Below are 8,328 nucleotides of genomic sequence, written 5' to 3' on the forward strand. Positions count from 1 at the left end.
CTCACGGAACTCCTTCTCTCTTCACTACCCCATCCATCTGTCAGGTCAGGCAGCATTCAGCAGCCTCTGGCCCACCAGGTCACAAAACGAGGTGGAGGAGAACACCCACACCGTGCCAGGGCTGGCAAGGGAAGGGGACGCCTCTTGCCGGTGTCCCATACTTGGGGACGCCACACACACCAGGACAGTGCTGCAGTCCTGTAGCTTTCCCCTGCAACTCACTGCGATGGATCCACCCCCTCCCGCTTCACCTCATGCATGGCACTGTCCTGGGCAGGAAAGCAGAGACACCCAGGTTAGCACTTCCATGTGCAGAACTAACTGCTTGAATATGAGCATTGGCCACCCTTCCCCTCCTGTTGGCTCCTGTAGATACAAGGCAATTCCACCTTCTGAAGCCTTGACCCACCTACTTTTTGGGCTGCACTCGTGCACTACTGTGTTTGCAGCAAAGGGATCTTACAGCTTCTTTCCTTTGCAGTAAATTCCCCTCCTAGCAGATCACCTTCTCCTAAGGCCCCGTGCTAGTCTCTGCATTGCAGGGTGCTGCTCTTTTCCATCTCGCTCTCCTGTATGATTAGAAAATGACCAATGCTAGAGCATATACTGCATATTTGTAACACTCACTGAAATGCTATGTGGAAAAGCCCGAGAGTTTAAGCACACGCTGTAAATGCCAGTACTGCGTGATGATCTTCATTGCCACAGCCCCAGGAAGACCTGGATATTGCTAACACCATGGCACAGCCATAAATCCTTTACCTGGAAAACCACGACTAAAAGGAGGCTCTGGGTGGAGATGGAAACACGAGCAGATAATTAGAATTTGATGAGTATTTATAAAACCTCATAGTTATTTTATTTGAGAAATTCCGTATTCTTCCACCCATTTTAAAATATTCAACAGACTTCAAAATAGGAATGCTTTATGCTATCTTTCATATTGATACATCAGAATTTAATAACAAAGATTTAATATAACAATTCAGAAGACTTAAATGAGGTATGTAAAATTCATAGCAGATCTGCTTTTTGACTGATGTCATTAGCTCTTAACCTATGACTAAATGACCTTCTCAGAGGGAAGGTTATTGAGCAGAGGAACGTTCTCTTTGAAGTTTGAAATGCCTTTTATTACTGTGTTCAGCATGACTTGCTTTTTAAGCATATGGACATGATTTACAGATCTCATAGCCAGAACAATAATGCTAAAACTTCCTGTTACGGTGTGTCTTAATTTTTATATAGTGAGGGAGGTCTTTAATGTGATATTTGCATTATGCCCTCCACATATTCATGTGTGCAATAGGAATGAGAATACTTAAATAATAACTGTTAATTCTAAATAACTGTGCATGAAATTTCTAAACCCATCAGGTTTTAGGAGTAGCTAGCTTTCACTTGCATGTGCTTTTTGCAAGGAGGGGGCAGGGAAAAAGACTGAATGAGAGTAATAGCAAAATATTCACACAACATTTGAGAGAGTCAGGAAATCTTTATCTACTTGCAAAAAATGTACTTCTAGAAGGACAGAGGCATGTCTGATCTTACAAAATGCCGGTGACACTGAAGAAATTCAAGCAAATCTTGAGGGTACTGCTGCCATTTACTTTGAAAGCCATCGTACGTGACATACTGTGACACTGTTTATAGCAAGCATTATTCACAGGAAGGTTGACAGACCATATATAAATCCTGTCATACTCATACACATTGCATATGTATAGAATCTATATGTATCCTTTGGGCATCAACTCCAGTTTGTGGGAGCTCCTTTGGATGCCGGTGTCTTTTGTATTTTCTAAATAACTGGTAAATGCATTTCAACTTTAAAATATCAAAGAGGTTGTTACCTTCTAATTTTGGACTCATGGAGCGAACTGGTCTCTCTGGAAGTACAAGGTGTGTTACCAGGACAAATGAATCTATGTTCTCATTTATTACACTCTACATTAAAAAACAAACAAGTCAGGGGTTACAAATGATGTACTGCCATTTGTTTTATTTCTGTCAGACTCCTACATCAGCAGTTACTCAAAAACCTCAATAAAAACTTTTCACTCAGGCGGGAGAAAGTCTGTTTTAAATTAAGTTAAAAGGAAACTGATCCTTTAGCCAATAAAGCAAAATGAGTACATAAAAGGATGCTGTCAGGGCTTGGTCTGCATTTTGACTTCTATGCTATTAACATCCTTATTTGTTTCCACTTTTATCATACTTTACAGTACTACTCAATGTGAAAGGTCCTCCAGGTTGAGAGCATTGAGGATCCATGACTTAGCGTGAACTGCTTCATTTCTTAAACATCAGAAGCTACCTTGAAAATGTTTATGGATGACTAATTAATAATTTAATTCTAGTCTGCATTATATATCTAAAGATATGAGTGGTTATACAACAAAATATCTAGTTATTGAGTGTGATTACAAATTCAGTGACAAGAAAAGAAGGTAACAACATAAGAAACATATGACCTAGGCTTCTGCTTCACTTGTTTTGCTAAGTGGTATTTTTAACTGGTGAAGACTGTATCTCTAATGTGTGGCTTCGTACCACAGGTCCAGCTGAAACGGTGATGCAAGATACCCAGACTAACCCAACAGTTTCTGTTAGGTGATTTGTTGGCAAAGCATTTGTCCAAAACCTTCCGCTGACTCCGCTGTCTAAGCACACTCACGTGCTTCCTTTGCTCTTCTTTCTTTCTCGGGGAAGCATTTCTTGTTCCCTATAAATGGGATAACTGTTCAGAATTGTGTTTGAGCACTCAAATACGATTGCATAGTGGTTATTTAGCTTCATTCTGCAGAATAAAATTACCAATACAAGTGATGAAACACAAGGAAAAGCTCAATGTATTCTCAAGTACTGTGCAACACTTCTTACTGATACTGTCTCCACAATAAACTGCAATATTTCCCTGTAGCTCAATTACAAAGGCTTATCATGAAAATTCTTTTAAAATCAGCTGGCCTCTCTGACCTGGCATTTCCCTGTGCATCCCTTTCTAACACCACCCACAGCTCACTTCTAAAGATTCCATAGCTAATCATTGCCTTTCCCTCTCTACCTGTCCCCTGGAGGCCAATCACTTTACCACCTTGCTCTGCTCCTCATTAATTAAATTAAACTCAGAGCACTTGTTTCCAACTTGTACAAAGCTTGAAACCTGTGACTTCCATTTCAAACCTCAAGAAAGGTTTGTGCACCTGGAAGCCTCTCTGAGTTTGCTGACTCTTAACAGTTAAATAAAAATATCTGCTTCCTCCATGGACCTTATGTTGTTTTTATCTTCAGATATTTGAGGTTACAATAACACTATCAACTTAAAGAAAACCTTGTTTCATTTCCTAGATTTTAAAGTATAATTATAACGAGCTATTCTTGCTTTACAGTTTGAATTGGACATAAACTATCAAAATACTGGATAGTTCATGTTTAGTTTTTATAAGAAACTAATTTTTCTTTTAATTCAAACTATAGAAAACAGGCCGGTACTAAACTATTGGGTATCAGAGAACAGTGTTGATAATGTTCTGGAGTGTATGTGTAGTAGGAGCATTAGTAGTAGGAAATAACACATACCAGGTGCAGGTTCTTCAGCTTTGCACAGAGAATATTTTGCATCCCCACCAGGATGAACACATTTGAAGTTTCCAATAGCTCCATCTGCTGTTGTCACTGCACCTTTTTCTTCCTCCACCGAGAAGTCCTTCCACTTGTTTAACTCAGTTAAACCCACTTTGTCAGCATTTTAATACTGAAACCCACCTGAAAGTTCTGGCACTTCAGTTTGTATTGACTCTACAACATAAATTCCCAGGATTTTTTAAAAGAGTTCATCAAGCAGTCTTAAAGGTACAACCAGAAGGCTTCTGAGACAGCCCTTCTAACACAGCTGATGCGTAACTGCTAAAGCACTTCCATGTGGCCTCAAGGCTGCAGAAACAGAAATTTAGATCTGCAACTAAATAGACAGTAAAATCTAGTAAAGCTGAGGAACAAAAGTAAAAGCAAGTCTAGTTTGGTCAACAGGCTGTGGCTTCATAATAATTGATACCAGATCTGTGTGTTACTGTATCTCATTTGATCCAGATTGGATACAGGCCCAGGACTGCATTTCTGTCAAATTAGCCAGGGCACTTGCTAGGGAGTCGACACTGGTTTTCTGCTGGCTGCAGGACAGATACCCCTTAGGTCTGCCAGTACAAAAGTCCTTCTGACTGGCTTCCAATGTCAGGGAGAACACAGCCATTGCTTTGCGTTGTGTGCCCTGGAATTTTTTTCCACCCCATTCAGCAAACCCTTAAGCTGGATCATTGACTCGGCTGATGAGGCAGAAGACAACTGAACAACTTACGGTGAGGTGGTGTAAAAAGAGGATTATCTGCAACAATTGTCAATGCATTGTGAGCAGCTGTCCTGTACCGGTAAGGACAGAGACATGACCTGTGTGCAAGACCAGGGGACTGGAAGCCACTCCTGGGTTTATACCCCCCGATTGCTCCCAAACCTTCACTGCCCTGATTAGCAAGGGAAGGGAAACTAGGCTGTGGGATGGGAGAGCGTTGTAGTACATGGAGTGCACTACACTGAGTGATCGAGGCCTTGGGGCACACGTGAGCGGTGCAGGTTACATAGAGATGCGAGACCTAACACACATAGACTTGCTGATCAACTTCGCACTTCTGCTGGTAAATTAATCTGCCACAGATGAATCCCAACCTTCTTGGAAGGGAGACATGGAAAACTAACTTATTTTCTGGCATCTAAGAGAGAAATCTGGCTTAATGAAGAGAAACCCTTTTTACACTTTGTATTTAATGGTCATTTCCTTCATGGACTACAGTGCAGCTTGTTAACCTCTCAACTTGAAACCCTTATTTTAAAAGCACATTAACATGTCAGTTCATCCAGCTTCTGTGGGATTTCACAAATACAGGAGAAAGACCATAAGAAAACCCAAGTGCTTAAATAAGAAACCCATGATTTTTCTTTTTTGGCTGCTTTCTGGGTGGTATTGCAGCCAGATACGGGATTGGCTGTACGCAGTAGAAACCAGGCAAAACCAACTTTTTTAAGGTACTGTAGAAACCTGTTAGATCCTGGTTTTAATTCCTAGCACCAAAAATAACTGCTGAGGTAGACAGTTGGGCCCTCACTCCCTCTTCACAGGAGGCTTAGGAGAAGTGACAGGCTCTCCAGCCTTACCACATAAAAGTAAACCAAATGGAAGGACAGTTCGTCCTTTCCTTCAGGACAAATATTCCAAATATTGCTTTCCTCCTCATCCTGGAGCATATTTCATTCCAGCAGGATCAGAAAGTGAAAACTCTGTGGTTTTTCAAACAGGGTGTTGGGCTGCCTCTGTCTCTCTCCTGCTTGGTTTCGCTAATCAGTCTCGCTCTATGCTTGCACCTGTAGGCCACAATTCTCCGTCTGGCAGTACTGTTTTTCACTGAAGTTCTCCATTTGGGGCTTCCAACAGTTTCTGCTTTCCTGAATCCTAGGAGAGAAAATGTCCTTTGCTGTGAGCCAGCTGTGCACTCTCACACCACTATTCCATGTCACAAGAGCTCTTTTCTAGGAGCGCTATGGCTCCCTTGCCATAGCGTCAGGCTCTGGAGCCGCACTCCTTCACAGCTCTCTTGTGAACTACTTTGTGAACAACTGATTGCCTGGTTTTGTCAATTAAGAATGTTTTGAAATAACAAATGTGCCTGCTTTAGGCATTCTAAGTGTAAACAAATGCATTAATTTAATACACCAGCTTACAACACGCAGCAAAGCCACTTCACCAAGCTGATAATTTTTGCTCAAGACAGACATGCAACAGAAGCAACATCGTCCAGCAGGCTGGGGACAGAGTAGCAAACTCGTCATGAGAGGAGGCTGAGAGATGGGAGAGCAGAGTGCCTGGCAGAAAGTTTTCCTGCCTTTTCAGGACCGCCAAAGTGGTCTCCTTGGGGCAAGATGGCATATGCTACCAGAACAAAGCCACCGGAGTCTATAAGTCTCCTCCATCTTCTCTCTCCATTAACTCTATTTATGAGGGTGCTTTAGGGACCATTTGAGGACCAGGCTTGGAAGCAGTAATCACTCTGCTTTCACTGCTTTAACTTCTTTACTCCCTACTTTACATATCCCACAGTCTCACTCTGACCTTGTACGTGCTTTAAATGAGGGAGTGAATGCATCGAGTTCAGGCATGTAGAAAGGAAGAAAATTCAATTCTCTCTTCAGCTGTTGGTCCCTTCACAACAGCTTCACCTCAGATCAGGGCAGGACAGACTCTGGATCCGCCTAGGATCGGTGACAATTTTATGAATAAACAACGCAACGACACAGCCAGCAATAAGTGTGTGGTACCCCATCCTTGTGAACCAGCTGTGGACAGAAAATTTAGCAGCACCTTTGCCAGCTTCGCAGTGGCAAAGATTCCTTTCCTTTCCATTAAGGTTTTTCCTAGGCTCCTTGGTGGACAAATTTTTCAAGGTCATTTGAATGTGACAGTGGGAAGAGCCTGCTGATATTGGGGGACTGAGTCGGACTACTGACAGGTATGACATTAAGCATAACCAGACATGTTTAACGAAGAACGCAGATGTAAGGCCACCAAAACTAACACGCTGGGCCAAAGGCAGGAAGGCTTGCCTGCAATACTTTTCCTGACCTCCTTCAGGAAAAATGTTCAGAGCCTATGGTCAGCTGCTGAGAAAGCGCCAAGTCCTCTCCAAAGCTCAGATAAATATAGAGGGCCAAAAAAATCACAACTGCTGTGGCATAAAAAGAGGTTTCTGAGATTAAGTGGATCTGTCCTGTGGAAGGTTTTGTAGGGCGGTGCCAGTATTCTGGATTTGCACAGTGGTTGGTCAGCATCTGCTTATGGAACACATCAAATCCCACTTCTTTCGCTGCAGAGAGGGGCTGCTATGTTATATACCAGTTACTATTTCCCTTTGGATTTTTTAAGATTTCTTTATCAAGAATTACACCTTCTCTAGACAGCACACAAGAAGAACTAGTCTTAAAAAAAAATAAATTATTTTCCAAATAGTTAAAATGATAAGCATTGTTTTTCTGACTGCAAAAATGGGAGTGTCTGGTACAACTTGATTCTTCAGGGCAGCCTGACACTGAGGGAGGTCACCACCGTCATTTACCAGGGATCACATCATGGGGTGCTGCAACTCAGAACTTCCAAGTGCTTTCCTCCTTCTCCTGGCACGACTGTTTTGTTTTTTTTTTTCCTAGATAGAATTTAAAGCAACTGCTTTACACCCAGGTTCCAATTTCTGCTGAGAGTTAGGATCCCTACGGCCCCCTGGTCCCGGGCCTCTTCTTTCACAGCAGGCTACCTGCCACTGCGGGTGAGAAGCCTCCCCAATTCTGGCCTCATACTCAGCTTCTCATCTGGAAATTCAGGTTCTTGCCACTCTGGAGGAGCACCTGATGATGAAGTCAGATTTGCCAATACTGGCCTCGCCTTTCTGAACACATGAGAAAAATTCAAACAACAAGCAATGTTTTTCTTTTTCAGCGCACTAACGTCTTTCACGTCTTTCAGTCCCAGAATGAAGCGCCTGATTTCTAGCTCGGTCCTTCTTGGGATCAGCGCCTCCGAACCACATCTGTCCAAGCTTCAAGCTAATCGGGAATCCAGCCAGCACTGCAGCCTAGGTCAGCTTGTACTGTCAGTCATGACACGTTTGCACAGGAGCGATAACAAAATCAAAAGTGACAAAATTCGTACCAGAAATCTTGGCAAACATAATTTTGGGAACCTATAGGGAAAGCACGAACAACCCTAGGCTGGCGAGGCAAACTCCTTCTTGGCACTCAGCAGCAGTCAGGCCAGTGCTGGAGCTGCTAGCAGCTGACGGCGAAGCTCCTTGAGAAGACCAGAAATACACAGCCAAGCAATGCCAGCCAGGGGCGTCACAGCACAACTCACACAACCCAGCCGCATTTCTCGAAGCTCAAGGTCCTGGGCTGGCTGTAAAAATCACAACATTTTTATTTTCATTTAGAGAGAGCAAGCTTCCAGCACTGGTGCCGATGGACTTGAGGACATTTTAGGAGTTCCAGCTGTGACTGAAGCGAAGACTACACACCAGCAGAACTTTTCCACTGGGGGCAGGGCAAAGCCCCTGGAGTTTTAAGGCAACTCTATCACTTCAGAGCGTGCAGCTCACTTTTGTCATCACTTTGGACTATGCTTTTTTGCCTACAGGCTTCTTGTTTGTTTGTTTGTTTGTTTGCTTGTGGACAGCAAGCGGCCGAGGCAGGCTTCCCACCGCAGCGAGGGTAACACCGCTGCAGGAGGGCGGA

Source organism: Egretta garzetta, unplaced genomic scaffold (genome assembly GCF_000687185.1).
Source record: "Egretta garzetta isolate BGI_Z169 unplaced genomic scaffold, ASM68718v1 scaffold445, whole genome shotgun sequence".
In the NCBI taxonomy this organism is placed as follows: domain Eukaryota; kingdom Metazoa; phylum Chordata; class Aves; order Pelecaniformes; family Ardeidae; genus Egretta; species Egretta garzetta.